At 39.9% G+C, this 22,830-nt stretch overlaps 1 long non-coding RNA gene across 3 annotated transcripts in view; it reads left to right on the top strand.

Moving 5' to 3' along the window:
* LOC113915348 overlaps positions 1 to 22,085 on the top strand; it is a 56,818-nt gene extending 34,733 nt beyond the window's left edge. For all 3 annotated transcript variants that reach the window (XR_003517627.2, XR_003517628.2, XR_003517629.2), the window contains 2 exons: positions 18,037 to 18,088; positions 21,669 to 22,085. This is a non-coding gene — a long non-coding RNA (uncharacterized LOC113915348). The remainder of the gene's footprint in view (positions 1 to 18,036; positions 18,089 to 21,668) is intronic.
* Positions 22,086 to 22,830: the final 745 nt, after the last annotated feature.

Here is a 22,830-nt window from a genome sequence, read left to right as displayed (position 1 = left end):
TAGGCAGGAGGCAGGAAGGGAATATAGACATAAAACGGGTGAGCGGGGGGAACCCACAAGGGTGAAATGGACCCCATGTCTGTTGCCACTGCCTCCAACCATGCTAACATGGTTATCCTGCAAGAGAAGTTGGTGCCCTTTATTACAAAGCTAAATATACACCTGGCCCACAGGTCAGAAAAGATTAAAAAAAAAAAAAATCCAGGGGAAGGTCAAGTAGTTTCAGGCATGGTTGATGCCCCACACAACAAGGTGCTCCAGCAAATAAGCAACAATGTATGCAAGCTGCAAACTTGCTGTCTCCAACTACTGAGTATAAAAACCAAAATGGCTGTAATTTTACTTCTGCTCTCCAAATTTCATTCTAAAAACATCTCTCTTGTGGCTCACTTTAACCAAAAACATATAGAGAAATCTGGGAAACTGAGGTCAGCCTAGGCAAGTTGACACATGACAAGGTCACCACAGTACACACCTTGCCAACTTGGCACCCATATACCCCTCTTTAAAACATAGCCATACTAATTTCCAAATAAAGAGAGTAATGAAAATATGCTACCACCTAACATGAGACAGGTCCCACCTACAAATGAAAACATGCTAACCTTTTCCCCCCTAAAAAGGAGGCAATGTCCTATTTTTATGTTTGGGTGATGTTCGTTCTTTTTTTTTAAATGTATTTAAATTCAAGTAATTAACGTATAGTGTATTATTAGTTTCTAAAGGTAGAGATCAGTGATTCATCAGTCATATCTGACACCAGGGCTCATTACATCACGTGTCCTCCTTAATGCCCACGGTGATGTTCGTTCTTAGAGCTATTTACATTCCTGTTACTTAAATCTTGTGTGTAAAGTTAACTGTTATTAACACATCTTATATTAGATAGTGGTGAAATGGGAGAGGAAGAAAACAAGAATATTTGGTTAATATATACATGAGCACATCAAATTAACAAAGAGATATTCATAACTATGACACTCTTCCGTTCTATATTTGGTCACATTGTTGTAACTGGTATTTACAACCTCCTTCCTCTATTACCCATCCCATAGTCCCTCTGCCCTTGGCAGCACCTTCGCTGACCCTGGTTCCTTGCCTGTATTGGGTTATCTTTTGCAGCATAACAAAATACCCCCGAACCCCAATAAATATTAACTAGCTCACAGTTGTTGTGAGTCGGGAATTAGGAGTGGTCTAACTGAGCGACTGTGGCTCAGGATCCCATGCAGTTCCTGCCTAGATGTCAGCCAGGGTTGCAGTAATGTGAAGGCTCCCAAGATGGCTTATTCACTTGGCTCTGTGCAGAAGCCTCAGCCCCTTGTGTGGTACTGGATAGAGGTCTCATTTCCCCACCACATGGAATTCCCCACAGGGCTTGTGTGTCCTTATAATATGTCATCTGGCTTCCCCCAGAGATGAAGCAAGGAGGAAGATACCATGTCTTTTATGACCTAACCTCAGAAGTCACACTGTCACTTCCAGCATATTCTGTCTGTTAAACAAAAGTCACTAAATATGGTCCACACTCAGGGGAAGGGAAATTAAGTTCTATCTCTCCAAGGGAGGACTATCCAAGAATCTGAAGACATATTCTAGAAGCCTCATGCTTGTCATGACAAGCTCACACACATTATTTTAATAAACTTCTCATTGTTCTTCCTGATCCCTGTGGCATCGACTACAGTTCCTTCTACAACCAACAGCCAAAAAGATTATTTAAAATGCAAATCAGATCATTCGGCTTCCCTGATTGAAGCCTTCCAACAGCTTCCCGTTACACATGGAATGAAACCCAAATGGTTACCAATGTCAACAGGCTCTTATGAGCAGGCCTCTGCTAACCTCAGTGACTTCAATTCCTACCAAGTTCACTCTCATTCTCTAGCCCAGAGCTCCTAAACCTCAGCACTACTGATGGATGGTCCAGATGATTCTTTGTCTGGGAGTCTGTCCTGCGCGTTGTAAGAAGTTTGGCAGCATCCCAGACCTCTAACCATTGGTGCCAGTAGCACCTCTCCATTTTGACAACCAAGAATGTCTCCATGTAATTACTAAATGTCCACGAGAGGACAAAATCACCCCTGCCTGAGAACCACTACTCTAGCTGCACGGACCATGTCTCCTTCCTCAGGTGTGACAGTTTTCATCTTAATTGTTATTGTGTTAATTGACTATACACTTATTTGCTTAAGTTTATTGTCTACCTCCTCTTTCATGACTACAAACACTGCTTTATCTCTCTTGTTCACTCGGGTATCCCCAGTGCCCAGAACAGTGCTAGAAGAATCTTTATTAAACAAGGAATTAATGCTTCCCTCAATCTGGAATTCATTTATGTCCCTGCCTTTCCTCTTCTATGCAAATTTACCTGAAAAACCCAATTCATATATCACCTCTCCCAGGAACCGTTACTTCACTCTGTGAAAACATGGTTTATATCGCTATTTAACACATTTTATTTTACCTTATTCACACATTTACCTTTTCTCCCGGCCTATAAGTAACTTGCATCTCAAGCACATTACCTGGTATCTTTTTTTAAAAAGACTGAAATGGGGCCATCATAATTTATATAAAGAAAAAGTTCACTTATTATTTAAGAGAAATATTTTTTCAATATGAAACTCAAAATTGCATTCCTCGTATGTAGAAATACATATTAGAAGACAATGTCCTCAAATCAGGCCTTACAACAGAGAGAGAAATGGTTTCTATGGGGCACTGTGGTAAGCTAAATAATGAGCCCAAAAGATACTCACTTCCTATTACCTGGAACCTGTAATTTTTGCCTTATATGGCAAAAGAGTGAATATTATTTTATATGGCAAAGGATGTTAAGGATCTTGACATGGGGAGATTATCCTGAATTATCTGGATGGACCCTAAATATAATCACAAGCATCACTGTAAGAGATGAACAGAAGGGAATATTGCCACAGAGGAGGAAGTGAAGTAACGGAGCAGAGATTTGAAGATGCAATGCCATTTGCTTTTACAATGGAGGAAGGGGCCATAAACAAATGAATGCAAAGAATACAGCCCTAGAAGCTAGAAAAGGATTCACCTAAAGCCACCTAAGGGGGCACAGTCCTGCCCTGCTGACACCTTGACTTTCACCCAATGATACTGATTTCTGAATTCTGACCTCTAAAATAGTAAGAATAAATTTGCGTGGTTTTTAGGCCACTAAATTTGTGGTAATTTGTCACAACAGTTATAGGAACTAATACAGACTCTTTATTATGAAGACCTAGAATAAAAGACGATATAAAATTGTAATGTGTGTAATTTTGAAGTGAATATCATTGTATAGAGTGAGAGGTGATGTTGCCAAATTGCTCAATTAATGCAAGTAAAGGCCTTATAATGTAGAGATGAGAACTAATCTGTGTCCTTTAGAGTACCTCTTCTTCATATAGATTTGTGTTAGAAGAGACTATTCATAAGAAATAGAAAGTATATCTAATGTGCCTTGACCATGTGAATTAAGGCAACAACACGATATAACTAATTTTAATGCTTGAAGTACCTTAAGAGAAAAAAAAAAAAACTGTATCAGGGAGAATATGGAATTTCTTAACCTCAAGTATGACTGGATCCAGGGGTTTACATAATTTCATCAGGACTCTCTTTAAATCTTTGCATCTGCATTTCCTGAGCAATGGCTATTATAAAATGCAGAACATCCAAGTTCTGGTAACAGATCCACAAAAATGTGACCATCAGGCCAGTTATTCTGCCATTTGTTGAGGCTAATAGAACAGCCTTGCTTATTGATCTTGTTATTCCATTAAGCAGAAATGCCCCCAAGGACAGTTGCAGAGCAAAGAGGAACCAAACCAAGCATGGAAACAAATGAGGGGCATGTAAATAAAACTTGTCATCCCAGCATCTGGACACAATAATTAAACATCTTGGAATTTGGGGATTCAGTCTTTACTGGAATCAGTTCAGCAAAGATATTTCTTTATGCTTATCACATAACTCAGAGATATCTAATATCATGAGGGAAAAACAAATTCTGATAATATATCACTGTATTAAAAGAGAAGGTACTGAAAATGAAAATCTAATAATGACAGAGGAGCTACTGTCATGGGAGGAGGTATCCTGCAATGTTCGACAAAGATATTGGAACCGGGTGGATCTGCATTTGAGTCCAGGACCTAGCACTGGCTGTCCATGCTAATTTAGGCAAGTCAGTGGCCCTCCCTCAGCCGAAGCTTTTTAATATATAAAATGTGGCTAGCAATAATAACAATATCTCTTCATTGGTTTGGTTGGAGGATTAAATGAAAAAACAAACATAAACTGCTTAAAACAGTTTCTGACACATAATATTCAATAAGTGGTAATTATTAGTAGTATAAATCATTAATGCCTACCATTAGTAAAGTTTTCTTATCTTTAAAAAATTAGAAATTAGGTTATATGAAATTGAAAACTCCCTCAAGCACCAACACTTTGTGTTTCCGAAACTTCAGTATCTCCAGGTCCTATATTCCCAAGCGGTTAGAAGCTGGCAAAGACCGCAAGCATTTGTTATGGCTTTGTTAGCAGGTGACGCCTGCTGAACACACTCAGAGAGTAAGAGATGGTTGCTTCTCTACCTCCCATCTACTAGGAGGTGGGAGAGAGCAGTGTGTGTCTCCTCTGCTCAGACTCTACCCCATTTTTTTAAAATACAAAATCTTGGAGCACCTGCGTGGATCAGTTGATTAAGTGTCTGACTCTTGATTTCAGCTCATGTCATGATCTCAGGTCATGATCTCAGGGTTATGAGATCAAATCCTGCACTGGGCTCTGCACTGGGCATAGAGCCTGCTTAAGATTCTCTCCCTTTCCCTCTGTCTCTGTTCTCTGCGCCACCACCCCCCCTCACCAGCTCATGCATTTCTCTCTCTCTCAAAAAAATAAAAAAATAATAAAAATGAAATACAAAATCTTTATTACAGGCAATATTGGCCTATACACTACACAATACCAACAGTACAATTTTAATCTTTCTCAAAATCATTATTTAAACAGAAAAAAAAAACAAGAAATAAAATTTGAGTCCACTGATTTTTCAAGCTATTCTCAAGGTACATTATCCTCAGTTTCCTTGTTACAGTGAGACACGCAAATACAGCTTAAAATCTGAGTTAAGAAAATCCTTTTTAGCAACCTACATAGAGATAAGTAGCAAACCTTATTATATTAGACAAATTTGTTCTGCTTAAAACATATAATTGACTCTGGTGGTCATTGCTCTGCTTAATAAGCATTAGGCTATTTTCTCATTCCAGGCAGAGGGAAATCTGAATTTCATGACCCTTTGGTGACTAGACAGCACCAAATGACAGTTTCTGGTTAGGGAGATGTGAGCAGAAGTGACATGTGTGTCCATTTGGGACTGGAACATTTAATTGTTGTGTTAGACTTCCCGGACCACATTTTCACTCTGCAATGACAAATTTCAAGATGATGGCTTCTCCACCAGCATGTAATTAGAACAAGATGACACTAAGAAAATCTCCCAGCAAAACTACGATGGATACAAAAGCATGATTAAGAAATAAACCTGTTATTTTGCACCACCGAAATTTTTGAGGTTGCTCCTATTACAGCATAACTTAGATTACAGTGACTGATGCAGATGTGTTTATCTAGAAGTGGAGCAACGCCACAAAAAATATGAAAAGTATGTGCCGCTAGCTTAGGAGTCAGGTGGTGGGTGGAAAGAGAACTATTCTCAAGAGTTAGAAGGGTAGCTTTCCAGATTACACACTGGCAAGACATTTGGTAGAACTGATGTCTACGGTAACTTGGGGAGCCAAGCATGTACTTAATGAACTTTTAGTAACAGGGAAAAGGTTGAAAGACAGTGTTATTTGTATGTATTGGTTGCTCGTAGCTGTGTCCAGCAAGCTGTCAGAAAAAAGAACAGAAAAGAGAAAAGAATTGGCCAGATTTCAAGAAGGAATGAAAGAAAATTGGGGGGGGGGGTCTCCTGCAATTTTGGAAACTTGTAAATACAGTGGGGATAATTGCTTCCAACTTCAAATAATGATAGATAAAATTGAACAGTGCTTTGAGTAACAGATTTAAAATTCAAATTTGCAGCAAGAATCAAATCAAGGATGTAGCTATTATGCTGACTGTTTAAAAATCTCTGAATGGATTAAGGTAGCCTCAATAAATCCTTTCAATTGGATAAAATGATGTCGAGGGGGGAAAAGACTGACAGTGTGAGCCTCATATGCTCCACACACCTTCAACTAAATAGAGAAGCAAAGGCATGGAGTAAGGAGGAAAAGAAAGATAGATGCCAGACATGAAAATGGGTCTTGAAAAGAATTTTGAGTGGGATTATTGACAAATGGAACGGCATAAATCAAATACTCATATGAAACAAGTTTTTGAAAGAGTTTGTTTGTTTGTTTGTTGCATTAGTCTAGAGTAAAGGAGACCGTACTTGCTTAAGACTTCACCTGTGGGGCGCCTGGGTGGCTCAGTTGGTTAAGCGACTGCCTTCGGCTCAGGTCATGATCCTGGAGTCCCGGGATCGAGTCCCGCATCGGGGTCCCCGCTCAGCGGGGAGTCTGCTTCTTCCTCTGACCCTCTTCCCTCTCGTGCTCTCTATCTCTCATTCTCTCTCTCTCTCTCTAATAAATAATAAATAAATAAATTCTTAAAAAAAAAAAAAAAAAAAAGACTTCACCTGTGGGCCCTCAACTTTCTATGGCAAAGACTCAGGCTAAGAAATCTACTCATTCTTTCAGGAGGGCAAGCCCCAACTCCCACTTTAAATCTGACCAAAGAGGATTATGGAAAATGAATGATATCCCAGAATGTAGAGACATAGTTCATGCAGGAAACAAACAAGGGAGCTCTTCTTCAGAGAAGTGCAGTTCAAGCAAGGAATATTTCTTCTCTGCATAGGAAGCACCTTCAAGTGTCTGCCCAGTAGGATATCAGAATTAGCACAGATTAGAGTCAGCTTTCTATTTCCATTGTTCCCATTTCCAAATGGGAGTCTTTATTGCAGGTATGCTATTCCTGTTGCACCATTGTCTAGTGGGTGCATGGGGAAGGAAGGGGTTTCCTAATTCTGTGACTAGAGAGGACTTTTGGGTAGTTTTCCTTAGGGAGAGGGTGAGTATATTTGCATATGAGAAGGAATGTTAACTAAATATTTGGTGACCAGAAAACTGTGGTAAGTTGTGCAGCTTATTTACATGTATTTCTCTTTCTCTCTCTCTTTCAAGCATATACAAAAGTGAATTTCCTGACTCCCCTTTTTTTTTTTTTGAGAGGAATCATGTGACTATTTCCAGCCAATGAGTTGTCAGAAGAAGTGACATCTATTGTTTCTAGGCAGGAGAATTTAATTATTTGTGTCTTATCCTCCACAACTCCATTTCCTTCTTCCACAAAGACCATCAACTTTCAGTTAGCCTCACCCTGAAGAGAAGATGTCACTGAATAGACAGACTGTCATGCCAACTTGTGATGTACATGCAGTACTAGTGAGAAAAAGTGTTTTGTTGTTGGTAAGCTACTGAGACTTAGAGGTTAACTGCCCCACACATACCGCCTTGGCATTCACAGTTCTTAAGGGTTCCCGACAGCTTTCTACTATAAGCATCTGCATCTCCCTACTTTTTTCTGATATGATAGGCCCATGCGAGGCAGGCTGGAATATCAGTCAGTGGATTTCCCAAGGAGAACTCAGCCAATGAAAGATGAGAGCCAAATGACAAAGCTTATTCATTCCTTCCACGTCCTTTTGAAGCACACGCCACACAACCTCCCAAGATACCCAGCAGTATCTGAGCCCCAGTTGTCCTCTGTGGTAACCTGCTCATTAACGTACCTGGAATGACATCATTCTCTGCCCTTACTTCCCTACTCCCAATTTTTGGCATATTTCCCATGTAAGCTATTTGCACTCAAATCCTTAGTCAGGGTTTGCTTCTGCAGGAACTCAAACCATGACATAATGGGGCCATTTAGGGTCTTATCTCCCAGAGAATAATTTTATATAGTACAGATAAAGAACGTAGGAGGGCGGTAAAGCCTCCCTGCTCTCTGTATGTTAGAAAGCATACTTTTTTTTGCCCTAGACGTGTTTCCTTTAAAACATAAAAAACAAAGTAAAGTTATAGTAGTATAATGCTGAATATTCCCTACCTAACACATTTTACCAATGGATGCTCTTTCTAAATATTACCTAAGATTTTTCTTCCCACTTTTTCCTGGTTACCCTGTTTTCTCTCTTGCTCAATACTAACAATCACTTCAATTTCTTTTCTTTTTTAATTTTATTTATTTATGTGAGAGAGAGAGAGAGAGAGAGAGAGAGAATGAGCACGACAGTGGCAGAGGGGGAAGCAGACACCCCGCTGAGCAGGGAGCCTGACATGGGGTTTGATCCCAGGACCCCGGAATCATGACCTGAGCCGAAGGCAGACACTCAACCAACTGAGCCACCCAGGCGCCCCCAATTACTTCAATTTCATTAACAGCCTCAGGAGGCCATCTAAAAGAAATGCCAAATCCACCTGTGAAGTAAACTATCAAAATCATGGTGAAGACAGTCATCTCTTGAAAGTAAAGTGATGTCCTTGAATACCAGGAGTTCAGCTTTGAAGAGCAACAAGAAAAAATTCCTGCAACAAGAAACACAATATTTATGTATAAGCAACACATGGGAAAGAGAATAGTTTAAGAGCCATACAACTTCAAACATGAAGATAGATAAGAATTTGCATAGCTGATGACGGGGAGGAAAATTAGAGATGGCATAACCATGAAGGAAGATGCTCCACTTCACAGATCAGAGGGGAATCAGCAAATAGAGAACACCCAAAATCTGTCCACATGGGTGCCATTAACCAAAAGTGGAAACCAAGTCAGTATACAAAAGGTCTTCTGTTGTAGCTCAAATAAGCAATGTGAATTTCCTTCAAGATGAAGTTCTATTAACCTACTATAACCATCCTGTGTGGGCCTGATTCCCTATGACACACTGATAATTGAGAAGGAGTGTTATTTGTCTGGACTAATATTTTGCTCAGCCCTTTCCAAATTATGGCAACTCAGGACACTCATAAGCTCCCCACAGCAAAGATTTGATCAACCAGGTGTGCAAGACAGATGGGGAAAATAAAGGAAAACCTCCACTTCACATCTGTACCTGAAAGGAGAATAAACAGAATCAGCTCAAGATTTCCCTCTGCCCCAGGCCAGGAGAATGACAAAAACTACCAGCGTTACACAAAGATTGAGAGTGGGTGAAAATTATTGGCATAATATAAGAAACTGAAGACTTAAAGTTTACCAATCCCCAACATTTGTTAGCATAAGAATGACAAACTTAGCATATTTTAATAGATAAATCAAATGTGTTGGCCCAGGCATAGCATATTAAGTGTTTTTACTAACAAATTAGGCAGCCCCTATGGTAACAAATTTATTCACTTACCAAATATTTATTGTTTAGCTATTGTGCTATTTCTGTGTGGGTGGTAGGAGGTTTCTGGGTCTAAATATTATATTGCTCCAGCATCTTCCTTGGTCTTCTTCTTTCATCTACACTCTCATCGATTTCGGGGATTTAAATTTAATACATATACTGATTAATCTCTCATTCATATCCCTTTGCCTAAATCTTTCCTTTGATCTGCAGACTAGATATCTAACTGCTTACTACATCTGTCCCTTTGGATGTTGTAACAGTCATCTAGAATGGTATCCAAAAGAAACCTCTTGATCACTGCCCACCCATGCCGGCTGTTCCTCCACAAGTCTTCCTAATCTAGTAAAATGCCAAAATCCTAATCCATCCTGAAATCCTTGTTGGTTTTTCTTTCCTTTACACTGCAGATCCAAAACATCAGGGTGTTCCCCTGAATCCATTGCCAAAATGTACTATGAGTCTGCCCAATTTGCCCTAACTCCACCACTTTAGCCAATCTAATGACAAGCACTTTCTACCCGATTACTGCCTCGCCCCTTCACTGGTCTCCCAGTCTCTGCTTGACCCACTTCTGTCCACATTCTGCACAGAAATCAAAGGTGATCTTTTAAAAAATATAAACAGGACCACATCACTCTGCAAAATTAAGCTGTGCAGTGATTTCCAACTACACTTAGAGCAAGTGAAGGCACTCTCCTGGCCTAGAAGTCCTATAAAAATGGAGCCTCTTGGAGTAGGAGACCTGGATTTCGTCTGGTCCCAGGAATTCAGCTGGAAAGGGATCAAACCATTCCGAACACCTACGAACTCAACAAGAGATCGAAGAAAAGAATAGCAACAACTCTCGGAACAGAAAAGCGACCACTTTCTGGAAGGTAGGACGTGCGGAGAAGTGAATCCGAGGCAATATTCGGGAGGATAGACGGCGGGAGAGGGGGCCTCCGTCGGCCGCTTCCGGCAAGTGCTAGAGCCGCGGAGCACAAAATCAGAACTTTTAGAAGTCGGCTCCGCTGAGGGACGTCGCTGCAGTGGCTAAGCGGGGGTGGAACCCTCGCGGGACAGTGTGGTCTCAGGACCCTCGGGGTCACAGTAAGATGAGAGGAGCCTGAGTGTGGCAGAGCTCCCAGGGATCGGAGCGGGGAAGCTGGCTGCAGAGACGGAGCCGAGGCGCGGGCTCTCAGCTCGGGGTGGCCATAAACTGTGATCCGCGGCACAGTCGGGCCACTGCTCCTCCAGCAGGGACCCAACAAGCGGCAGAGCCGGGGAGACTCCCCTTCCTCCCCCGGGAGGAGCGGCGCGGGAGCGCACCGCAGGGATCTGCTGGGTTTGGAGACTCCACACGGGGTCAGGGGCCAGAGATAGAAACGCTCGGTCACAGGCCGGGTGAGCACGGAGTGCGGCCGGAGCCCGGGGACACGGGAGTGACTGCTTTTCTCTGGGGGCGCACTGAGGAGCGGGGCCCGGAGTTCTCGGCTCCTCTGGGCGAAGATTGGGAGGCCGCCATTTTCACCCTGGTCCTCCAAAGCTGTGCCGAGAGCTTGCAGGGAACAGAAGCTCCTGAGAGCAAACCCGAGCAGCTTGCTTAGCCCGGACCGACAAGGGCGGGGCAATTCTGCCTCCGGCAAAGACACTTGGGAACCACGGCAACAGGCCCCTCCCCCAGAAGATCAGCACGAACAGCCAGCAAGCCAAGACCAAGTTTACCGATCAAGGAGAACAGCAGAACTCCAGCACTAGGGGAATACTGCACATAGAATTCATGGCTTTTTTACCATGATTCATTAGTCTTTCAAAGTTAATTTTTTTAACGGTTTTTTTTTTAATATTTCTTTTTCCCTTTTTCAACCAACATCTTATCAATCCCTTTTTTAAAAAAACATTTTTATTTTTCATTTTGAGAGTCATATTCTATCCCTTCATAGTAGTTACCCTTATTTTTGGCATATATATATAAGTTGTTCTCTCTTTACAATTAGGATACAGTTTCTTCTAACATATCAAAATATACCCTAAATCTCTAGTGTATGGCTTTGTTCTAGTCTCCTGCCTGATCACATTCTCTCTCCCTTTTTTTTCTTTCTCTCTTTTTTTTAATCCTTTCTTTTTTCAAGCACCTTATCAATTGCTTTTTTAAAATTTTTTACAATTTTCATCTTTACAATCATATTTGATCCCTTCATTGTATCAACCCTTATTTTGTACATATATAAGTCTTTCTTTCTTTAAAATTTTAGGAGGCACTTTCTTCTAACAGACCAAAATACACCCAAAATCTAGTGTGTGGCACTGCTCTATGCACTAGCCTGATCATATTTGATCATATTCTGTTTTTTTGTTTTGTTTTGTTCTGTTTTTGTTTGTTTTTAACTTTTTCTTTTTTTTCCTCTTTCTTTTTTCTTTCTTTACCTTTCTTTTCCCCTGGTTTCAGGTCTTTTCTGATTTGTTTAGAGTATATTTACTGGGGACGTTGTTAACCTGTTAGCATTTTGTTCTCTCATTCATCTATTCTCCTCTGGACAAAATGACAAGACGAAAAAAATCCCCTCAACAAAAAGAACAAGAAGTAATACCGTCTGCCAGGGACGTACTCAATACGGACATTAGTACGATGTCGGACCTAGAGTTCAGAATCATGATTTTAAAGATACTAGCTGGGCTTGAAAAAAGCATGGAAGTTATTAGAGAAACCCTCTCCAGAGAAATAAAAGAACTAAAATCTAACCAAGTCGAAATCGAAAAGGCTATTAATGAGGTGCAATCAAAAATGGGGGCACTAAATGAGGCAGAAGAGAGAATTAGCGATAGGGAAGACCAAATGATGGAAAATAAAGAAGTTGAGAAAAAGAGAGATAAACAACTGCAGGATCACGAGGGCAGAATTCGAGAGATAAGTGATACAATAAGACGAAACAACATTAGAATAATTGGGATCCCAGAAGAAGAAGAAAGAGAGAGGGGGGCAGAACGTATATTGGAGCAAATTATAGCGGAAAACTTCCCCAATGTGGGGAAGGAAACAGGCAACAAAATCCAGGAGGCACAGAGAAACCCTCTCAAAATTAATAAAAATAGGTCAACACCCTCACATCTAATAGTAAAAATACGAGTCTCAGAGACAAAGAGAAAATCTTGAAAGCAGCTCGGGAGAAGACATATGTAACCTATAATGGTAGAAACATTAGACTGGCAACAGACCTATCCACAAAGACCTGGCAGGCCAGAAAGGACTGGCATGATATCTTCAGAGCACTAAACAAGAAAAATATGGAGCAAGAATACTATATCCAGCTAGGCTGTCATTGAAAATTGAAGGAGAAATCAAAAGCTTCCAGGACAAGCAAAAACTAAAGGAATTTCTAAACACAAAACCAGCACTCCAAGAAATATTGAAAGGGGTCCTCTAAGCAAAAAGAGAGCCTAAAAGCAGCATAGACCAGAAAGGAACACAGACAATATACAGTAACAGTCACCTTACAGGCAATACAATGGCACTAAATTCATATCTTTCAAGAGTTACCCTGAATGTAAATGGGCTAAATGCCCCGATCAAAAGACACAGGCTATCAGACTGGATTCAAAAACAAGACCCATCGATATGCTGTCTGCAAGAGACTCATTTTAGACCCAAAGACACCTCCAGATTGAAAGTGAGGGGGTGGAAAACCATTTACCATGCTAATGGACACCAAAAGAAAGCTGGGGTGGCAATCCTTAGATCAGACAAACTAGATTTTAAAACAAAGACCGTAATAAGAGATGAAGAAGGACACGATATCCCACTTAAAGGGTCTATCCAACAAGAAGATCTAACAATTGTAAATATCTATGCCCCTAACATGGGAGCAGCCAATTATAGAAGGCAATTAATAACAAAAGCAAAGAAACACATCGACAACAATACAATAATAGTGGGGGACTTTAACACTGCCTGACTGAAATGGACAGATCATCTAAGCAAAAGATCAACAAGGAAATAAAGACTTTAAATGACACACTGGACCAAATGGACTTCACAGATATATTCAGAACATTCCATCCCAAAGCAACAGAATACACATTCTTCTCTAGTGCCCATGGAACATTCTCCAGAATTGATCACATCCTAGGTCACAAATCAGGTCTCAACCGGTACCAAAAGATGGGGATTATTCCCAGCATATTTTCACACCACAATGTTTTGAAACTAGAACTCAATCACAAAAGGAAAGACGGAAAGAACTCAAATACATGGAGGCTAAAGAGCATCCTACTAAAGAAGGAATGGGTCAACCAGGAAATTAAAGAAGAATTAAGAAAAATTCATGGAAACCAATGAAAATGAAAACACAACTGTTCAAAATCTTTGGGATACAGTAAAGGCAGTCCTGAGAGGAAAGTATACAGCAATACAATCCTTTCTCAAGAAACAAGAAAGGTCTCAAATACACAACCTAATCCTACACCTAAAGGAGCTAGAGAAAAAAACAGCAAATAAAGCCTAAACCCAGCAGGAGAAGAGAAATAATAAAGATCAGAGCAGAAATCAATGAAATAGAAACCAAAAGAACAGTAGAACAGATCAACGAAACTAGGAGCTGGTTCTTTGAAAGAATTAACAAGATTGATAAAGCCTGGCCAGACTTATCAAAAAGGAAAGAGAAATGACCCAAATCAACAAAATCATGAATGAAAGAGGAGAGATCACAACCAACACCAAAGAAATACAAACAATTGTAAGAACATATTATGAGCAACTCTATGCCAGCAAATTAGATAACCTGGAAGAAATGGATGCATTCCTAGAGATGTATCAATTACCAAAATTGAACCAGGAAGAAAGAGAAAACCTGAACAGACCTATAACCACTAAGGAAATTGAAGCAGTCATCAAAAATCTCCCAACAAACAAAAGCCCAGGGCCAGGTGGCTTCCCAGGGGAATTCTACCAAACATTTCAAGAAGAATTGATACCTATTCTTCTGAAACTGTTCCAAAAAATAGAAATGGAAGGAAAACTTCCAAACTCGTTTTATGAAGCCACCATTACCTTGATCCCAAAACCAGACAAAGACCCCATCCAAAAGGAGAATTACAGACCAATATCCTTGATGAACATGGATGCAAAAATTCTCACCAAAATACTAGCCAATAGGATCCAACAGTACATTAAAAGGATTATTCACCATGACCAAGTGGGATTTATCCCTGGGCTGCAAGGCTGGTTCAACAACCGCAAATCAATCAACGTGATACATTAACAAAAGAAAGAACAAGAATCATATGATCCTCTCAATAGATGCAGAAAAAGCATTTGACAAAGTACAGCATCCTTTCTTGATCAAAAGTCTTCAGAATATAGGGATAGCGGGTACATACCTCAATATCATAAAAGCCATGTATGAAAAACCTACAGCGAATATCATTCTCAATGGGAAAAAGCTGAGAGCTTTCCCCCTAAGGTCAGGAATGCGGCAGGGATGTCCACTCTCACCACTGCTATTCAACATAGTATTAGAAGTCCTAGCCACAGCAATTCGACAACAAAAAGAAATCAAAGTCATCCAAATTGGCAAAGAGGAAGTCAAACTGTCACTCTTTGCAGATAATATGATACTTTATGTGGAAAACCCAAAAGACTCCACCCCAAAACTGCTAGAACTCATACAGGAATTCAGTAAAGTGGCAGGATATAAAATCAATGCACAGAAATCAGTGGCATTCCTATACACCAACAACAAGACAGAAGAAAGAGAAATTAAGGAGTTGACCCCATTTACAATTGCACCCAAAACCATAAGATACCTAGGAATAAATCTCACCAAAGAGGCAAAGGATCTCTACTCAGAAAACTATAAAATACTCATGAAACAAATTGAGGAAGGCACAAGGAAATGGAAAAAGGTTCCATGCTCATGGATTGGAAGAACAAACATTGTGAAGGTGTCAATGCTACCTAGAGCAATCTACACATTCAATGCAATCCCCATCAAAATACCATCCACTTTTTGGAACAAATAATCCTCAAATTTGTATGGAACCAGAAGAGACCCCAAATAGCCAGAGGAATGTTGAAAAAGAAAAGCAAAGCTGGCGGCATCACAATTCTGGACTTCTAGCTCTATTACAAAGCTGTCATCATCAACAAAGTATGGTACTGGCACAAAAACAGACACACAGATCAATGGAACAGAATCGAGAGCCCAGAAATGGACCCTCAACTCTATGGTCAACTCATCTTGGACAAAGCAGGAAAGAATGTCCAATGGCAAAAAGACAGTCTCTTCAACAAACGGTGTTGGGAAAATTGGACAGCCACAGGCAGAAGAATGAAACTGGACCATTTCCTTACACCACACACAAAAATAGACTCCAAATGGTTGAAAGACCTAAACATGAGACAGGAGTCCATCAAAATCCTAAAGGAGAACACAGGCAGCAACCTCTTTGACCTCAGCCGCAGCAACTTCTTCCTAGAAACATCGCCAAAGGCAAGGGAAGCCAGGGCAAAAATGAACTATTGGGATTTCATCAAGATGAAAAGCTTTTGCACAGCAAAAGAAACAGTCCACAAAAGCAAAAGACAACCGACAGAATGGGAGAAAATATTTGCAAATGACATAGCAGATAAAGGGCTAGTATCCAAAATTTATAAAGAACTTATCAAATTCAACACCCAGAGAACAAATGATCCAATCAAGAAATGGGCAGAAGACATGAACAGACGTTTTTCCAAAGACGTCCAAATGGCCAACAGACACATGAAAAAGTGCTCAACATCGCTCGGCATCAGGGAAATCCAAATCAAAACCTCAATGCGATACCACCTCACACCTGTCAGAATGGCTAAAATTAACAAGTCAGGAAACGACAGATGTTGGAGAGGATTCAGAGAAAGGGGAACCCTCCTACACTGTTGGTGGGAATGCAAGCTGGTGCAGCCACCCTGGAAAACAGTACAGATGTTCCTCAAAAAGTTGAAAATAGAGCTACCCTATGACCCAGCAATTGCACTACTGGGTATTTACCCCAAAGATACAAATGTAGGGATCCGAAGGGGTACGTGCACCCCAATGTTTATAGCAGCAATGTCCACAATAGCCAAACTGTGGAAAGAGCCAAGATGTCCATCGACAGATGAATGGATAAAGAAGAGGTGGTATATATACACAATGGAATATTATGCAGCCATCAAAAGGAATGAGATCATGCCATTTGCAACGACGTGGATGGAACTGGAGGGTGTTATGCTGAGTGAATTAAGTCAATCAGAGAAAGACATGTATCATATGACCTCACTGATATGAGGAATTCTTAATCTCAGGACACAAACTGAGGGTTGCTGAGTGGTGGGGGGTGGGAGGGATGGGGTGGCTGGGTGATAGACATTGGGGAGGGTATGTGCTATGGTGAGCACTGTGAATTGTGCAAGACTGTTGAATCACAGATCTGTACCTCTGAAACAAATAATGCAATATATGTTAAGAAAAACAAAAAGAAGATAGCAGGAGGGGAAGAATGAAGGGGAGTAAATCGGAGGGGGAGACGAACCATGAGAGATGATGGACTCTGAAAAACAAACTGAGGGTTCTAGAGGGGAGGGGGTGGGGGGATCAGTTAGCCTGGTGATGGGTATTAAAGAGGGCACGTTCTGTGTGGAGCACTGGGTGTTATGCACAAACAATGAATCATGGAACACTACATCAAAAACTAATGATGTAATGTATGGTGATTAACATAACAATAAAAAATTTAAAGGAAAAAAACAAAAATAAATAAAATAAAAAATGGAGCCTCTTGGCACTCCTATCTGACTAGTTCCCTCGAATTGGGCTTGGACCGTATTTGTCTTGCATTGCTACCTCAGTGCCTCTGCAAGTGCATATCTCTCTTGGTTAGTGGGCTTTCCCCCCATTTTCTCAGCAGTATTTTCCTGCCCATCTTAGCTGTCTTTCCATCTCTCCACCCCAACTCAGCTTCTGTTTTTTAATTCTCCATAGAACTGGTCACTATTGAAATTCTACTTATTGGGGCACCTGGGTGGCTCAGTCGGTTAAGCTGCTGCCTTCGGCCTAGGTCATGATCCCAGGGTCCTGGGATCGAGTCCCACATCTGCTCCTTGCTCAGCAGGGAGCCTGCTTCTCCCTCTCCTCCCCACTCGTGCTCTCCCTTGCTATCTCTCTCTAATAAATAAAATCTTTTTAAAAATTCTACTTATTATGTATTTGTTTAAATTATGCTTATTGTCTGTCGCTCTTCACTAAAATGTACGTCACAGGAGGGACCTTGTTCTGTTTTCTGCTGTATCTCTAACATCTAGAACAAAGCATGGCACACAGAAGACCCTCAATAAATGTTTCTGAATGAATGAAAAAATGATTTCTTGAACCGTCTCCAAGTTTGATTACTGACTTTGATACATGCCTATCACCAGAACGCTGGTTACTGTATACACAGCTGCAAGAAAAGAAAACTTTTTAGAGCAAGTAATCTTTCTGCTTCTCTAACTATTCTTTCTTCCTTATCTCCAGTCCCCTAGGAGTTCATCCCTCCTAAGCTTAATTAAAGAATGTGTTTTCTTCTCCTCACTGCAGAGAGAACAGACTCACAAAACAAACATAGCAGCCTTGGTGGAGTTTTGTAAAGGTGAGAACAATTTCCTTTTTCTTCCCATTCTCAACCCTTATCTGGAAATCTGCATTTCTCACTGCAAGTTAAAGATCTGTATGTGATCCTTAAAAGCCTTTCTCATTTTGAGTCTCTAATGAGAAGAATAACCATTTATGTTTGCATGTGGATCTTTACAATAGATAAAGCAGTATCACAGGTCTCATTTAATCTCTTTAATGACTGTCTTAGGCTGTATCATAGGAATTACTATCCTTACTTCACAAATAATGTGAATGAAGTTATGGGAAGATAAGTGATTTATCCCTGGTTGAATTTTGAAAAGTGATATTACCAGGAATGGAACCTTGTTCTTCTCATTTCTAACATTTTTTTCCATTACAACAAGGATCATAAGCCCAGACAATATTGGCCCAGAAAATATCAGTCATTAAATAGGTATGGAACTCTATAAAATAAAGCCCAGTATCAATAAAATGTTCTCAAGAGCTTTTCAGTAAACCCAATGATGTCCTTTATATTTTCAGTGAAGAAAGTGATCATATACATGATTCTATTAACACATGACTTTTTCTCATTCCAGCTTTCCAAAGAGTTGAATCTAGGTCTGATATCCCAATGATTCACCATCAGTGGGTTACGTAGAGTTGCAAAGGGCCGGGTCTGAATAATCAGGACAGAATGAGATTTACAAAAGATATATTGAATCCAAATAGTAAAAGTTAGGAGAGCTTAGGCACTGTGTGGGCTCTCAGGTCCACTGCTCTTGAATTGTACATTCTTAGCCAATTTTATACCTTTTATAACTTTCAGTGACTCAATTTTATCATGCATAAAATAGGAACAAAATGTATTGGTCAGTTCCCCCACTAGATTCTACTGTGTAACAACTTGCAAGTTGTAGAGATTGCAGACACCACAGGTTTCTGTCTCGTTCATGTTATCTGTTAGCTGTGCTTCATATGTAATGATGCCTGACACAGATTATTCTGAGATCCAGGCTAAAGGAACAGTTTATACCTAGAAAATATTATAATCATAGCAGTGGGAAATAAGCAATGGAGAAAGTCAAGTATTCAAGCCTGTAGCCAATGTCTGTTCTCTTCTGGGGAGAACAGAAAATAGTTGGATACAATAAATCAATCTAATCTTACCACACAGGGGAACATACTTTATAGGATTCGTTTAAGAATTAAATAAATTCTTGTAAATGTTTAACATAGCTGAGTATGTCCTCAATTATTATGTGGACATGAACACATAGATTAGCTTAAGTATCTTTCTCCCGGTTCTCTAACCCTTGCAAAGGTACACAAATTGCCACTAGGGAACTAACACTGGGAATGTCCTGGGCAGCAATGGGTGGTATATCATGCAGACACCTGACATCTTTGAGAGATTAGCAACTGTGTTAAACTAGAACTTTTATATCAACACCGCAGATGGGTTTGTTTTTGGCTTTTTTTTTTTTTAGTTTTTGTTTGTTTGTTTTTTGCACAGATAAAAATACTAAAGTATGACATCCTCACTGCGAAGATACTGTGGTCATGAAAGTGTACTCCACTTTTGCTTTCCTATGCATTTATCTTAGAGTCTCTTAGACTCATAAAATACTCTTCTCAGAGAAATAGCATGATTTTATTTGAGTCTTCTGAATTTTAGTGATGTTTCTTCTTACCTCCATCATGGGCTGCTCTAGTCTCTTTACTCCCTTTTGCCTGTCATCTCATTACTCCTACTCATATTCCCTTGTGTCTCACTTAGTATTTCCCTTATTCTCTTTAAAACACCCTCTTCAGATATTTGTTAACACTATGCCCTACTTAATCTATACATAAGTAGGTCTTCTCCCAAGTCCTGATTAGTCAGAATTGTGATTATGTAAGGGTTTCTCCTGTTACCTAACTGCTAATTGTAGATAACTTTCTAGGAAGGCAGAAAGTTGAATTACAGGTTTAGTAAGAATATACCAGCGAGGAAGGAAAAATGCATTTTTTTTTCAGGTCATCAGAATCTTTTGTATAGATTTTTGTGCACACAAGCCCACAAGTTTCTCTGTCAAATACACTTACATTGCCACTCCCAGAATTGTTGAAGTTTATTATGCCAAGCAGTACTCTTCCATTCCCCACCTACTAGTATCACTGATGCTGTAGTTTTGGGACACCGGGTATCATATCAGTCTGAGCCCCTTTCCTAGGAACCCATTCTAAGTTGCTTGTATTCTCTGTGACCCAGCCATTCTCTCCTACTCTATGTTTTCTGTACCTGTTCCAGCCTTCTCTGGCTGAGAGACCCTACTCCATCTCTCCTGTGATGGATTAAACATTTGTGTCTCCCAAAAATTCATAAGCGGAGGTCCTAACCCCCAATGTGATGGTATTTGGAAATGGGGCCTTTGGGAGATAATTAGGTTATGATGTGATCCGTGCCCTTATAGGAAGACACACCAAGGTGTTTGTGCTTTCTCTCTCTCTCTCCGCCTTAAGAGAATGCAGTGAGGAGGTAACTGCATGTCAGGAAGGGAGTTCTCATTAGGAACCAAATCACCTGCACCTTGATCTTGGTCTCCTAGCCACTAGAACTGTGAGGGAAATAAACGCCTATTGTTTAAGTCACATGGTTTGTGGTATTTTGTAGAGTAGCCTGAGCAGACTAATGAACCTCCTTTTTCCATTTAATCAGAGAGAGTGAGTTTTATGAGAATAGAAGAATGTTAAGAAGAGACCCTCGAAAAATATCAACATTTAAGGAACAGGCAAAGGGGCACCTGGGTGGCTCAGTCATTAAGCGTCTGCCTTCGGCTCAGGTCATGATCCTAGGTTCTTGGGATCCAGCCCCGCCCCGGGCTCCCTGTTCAGTGGGAAGCCTGCTTCTCCCTCTCCCACTCCCCCTGCTTGTGTTCCCTCTCGCTGTGTCTCTTTCTGTCAAATAAATATTAAAATTTATTTAAATTTAAAATTAAATTTTAATAGATAAATTTAAATTTATCTTTTATTATTATATTTATTATATATTATATATTATATTATTATATATAATATATGTTATATATATTATATTTATTAATTTATAAATTAAATTAAATAGATAAAATAAAATTTTAACAGATAAAATTAAAAAAAAAAGGAACAGGCAAAGACCAAAAGACATGGAATTAATTTAAAAAGATGTGATCCTATAAAAATAATTGTATAAAAGAATTTCAGGAATTAGGGAGTGTAGGGAGGCTAGATTAACTTCCATAGAACAAGAACTATAAAGCTGAATGAAATTATTGAAAACAAATTTAGGGCCCTGGAAATTAATAAAAGGCAAAAACAAATTGAGAAGTATTTATTCTTGGAAAACCTGCCACAGCTTCAAATGAGATCAGTGGGAATCCGTGACCTTCTTGGCTGGGCCATTCTGTCACCTCACTGCCACTTCCCAGCACAGTCAACGAGGGCAATTACTTCATCATTGTATTTGAGAATCCCAGCGGCTTTGCTGAGAAAGTTTGATTTCAGGTGCAGGGTAGAATGGGTGGATGCTAATTTATTGAATAAAAGTGGTAAATCTGATAAAAAATAAATAAGAAACCTTTTATCTTTGCTAGCCCAAGTTTGTGGTCCTGGTTGGAGAAAGTGGCATCCATTCAGAAATTCAACAAGGATATCCTATAAATGAGAGAGCCACAGAAAGTCTGGACAAGCAGTCTGCACGTCCCTCACCGTCTGAGAAACTGCATGCATGTGGAGAAGATACTGGAAAAAGCCTATAAAACAGGTGAAGGCAAGAGAGCCCTGAAAATGGGCTGAAATTTGAGTGTACTCCCAAAGTCACACAAATTAAATGGGCAGAGGGTACAGAAGCCTTATGGGCTTAAGGTGTGTGAGCACAATTTCTGTTTAGCTCACTGACTCATCACTAGGTATGCAGACACGGGGAAATCCCTAAGGTCTAAGCAGAGATATCAAAAGCCATATACTGCAGTGAAGATAGATTTTGCAGTTTATGTTCAGGTAGTTACTGATTTTTTAATGTTTCAGAAAAATAAGTCAGAATTCACATACAATGCATTATTGAAAACGTGCCATATATATACGAGATATACGGGGGTGGGGGGGAGGGAGGCAGTTAATATAAAATGATGCTGAGCGAACCCAACTGTTGAATTCATCAGACAAAGAATTCAAAAGTAAACTATGCCCAGAGAATTAAAGGAAATGTGATGACAACACCTTAAGAGGGACTCTCACTAGAGAAATAAGAACTATTTAAAAAAGAAATTCTAAAGTTGATATGTACAGTAACTGAAATAAAAATACACTAGATGGGTTCCATAGAAAATCTGAGATGGGAGAAGAGAAAAAAATCAGTATACAGGAAGGAAGATAAATAAAAGTCATAAAGAATAGTGAGACAAATATTAGAGGAAAATGAAAGAGTTCCAGAGACCTGCAAGACAGTTCCAGAGAAAGGAGGAGGGGAGAAAGTGACAGAAAAAAAATATTTGAAAAAATAATAGTCAGGGGCTCCGGGGTGGCTCAGATGGTTAAGTGTCTGCCTTCGGCTCAGGTCACGATCCTGGGATCGAGCCCCACATTGGGCTCCCTGCTCTGCTTCTCCTTCTTCCTCTGCCCCTCCCCTCTGCTGGTACTCTTTCTCTCCCTCTCTTTTAAATAAATAAATAAATTCTTAAAAAATGAAAATAAAATATAAAGAAAAAATAATGGTCAGGAACTTTCCAGACTTGATAAGAAATATTAATCTACTGA

This window comes from Zalophus californianus, chromosome 11 (assembly GCF_009762305.2).
Source record: "Zalophus californianus isolate mZalCal1 chromosome 11, mZalCal1.pri.v2, whole genome shotgun sequence".
In the NCBI taxonomy this organism is placed as follows: domain Eukaryota; kingdom Metazoa; phylum Chordata; class Mammalia; order Carnivora; family Otariidae; genus Zalophus; species Zalophus californianus.
The sequence above is the reverse complement of the archived record's forward strand: the minus strand, read 5'-3'. Positions and strand labels throughout refer to the sequence as shown.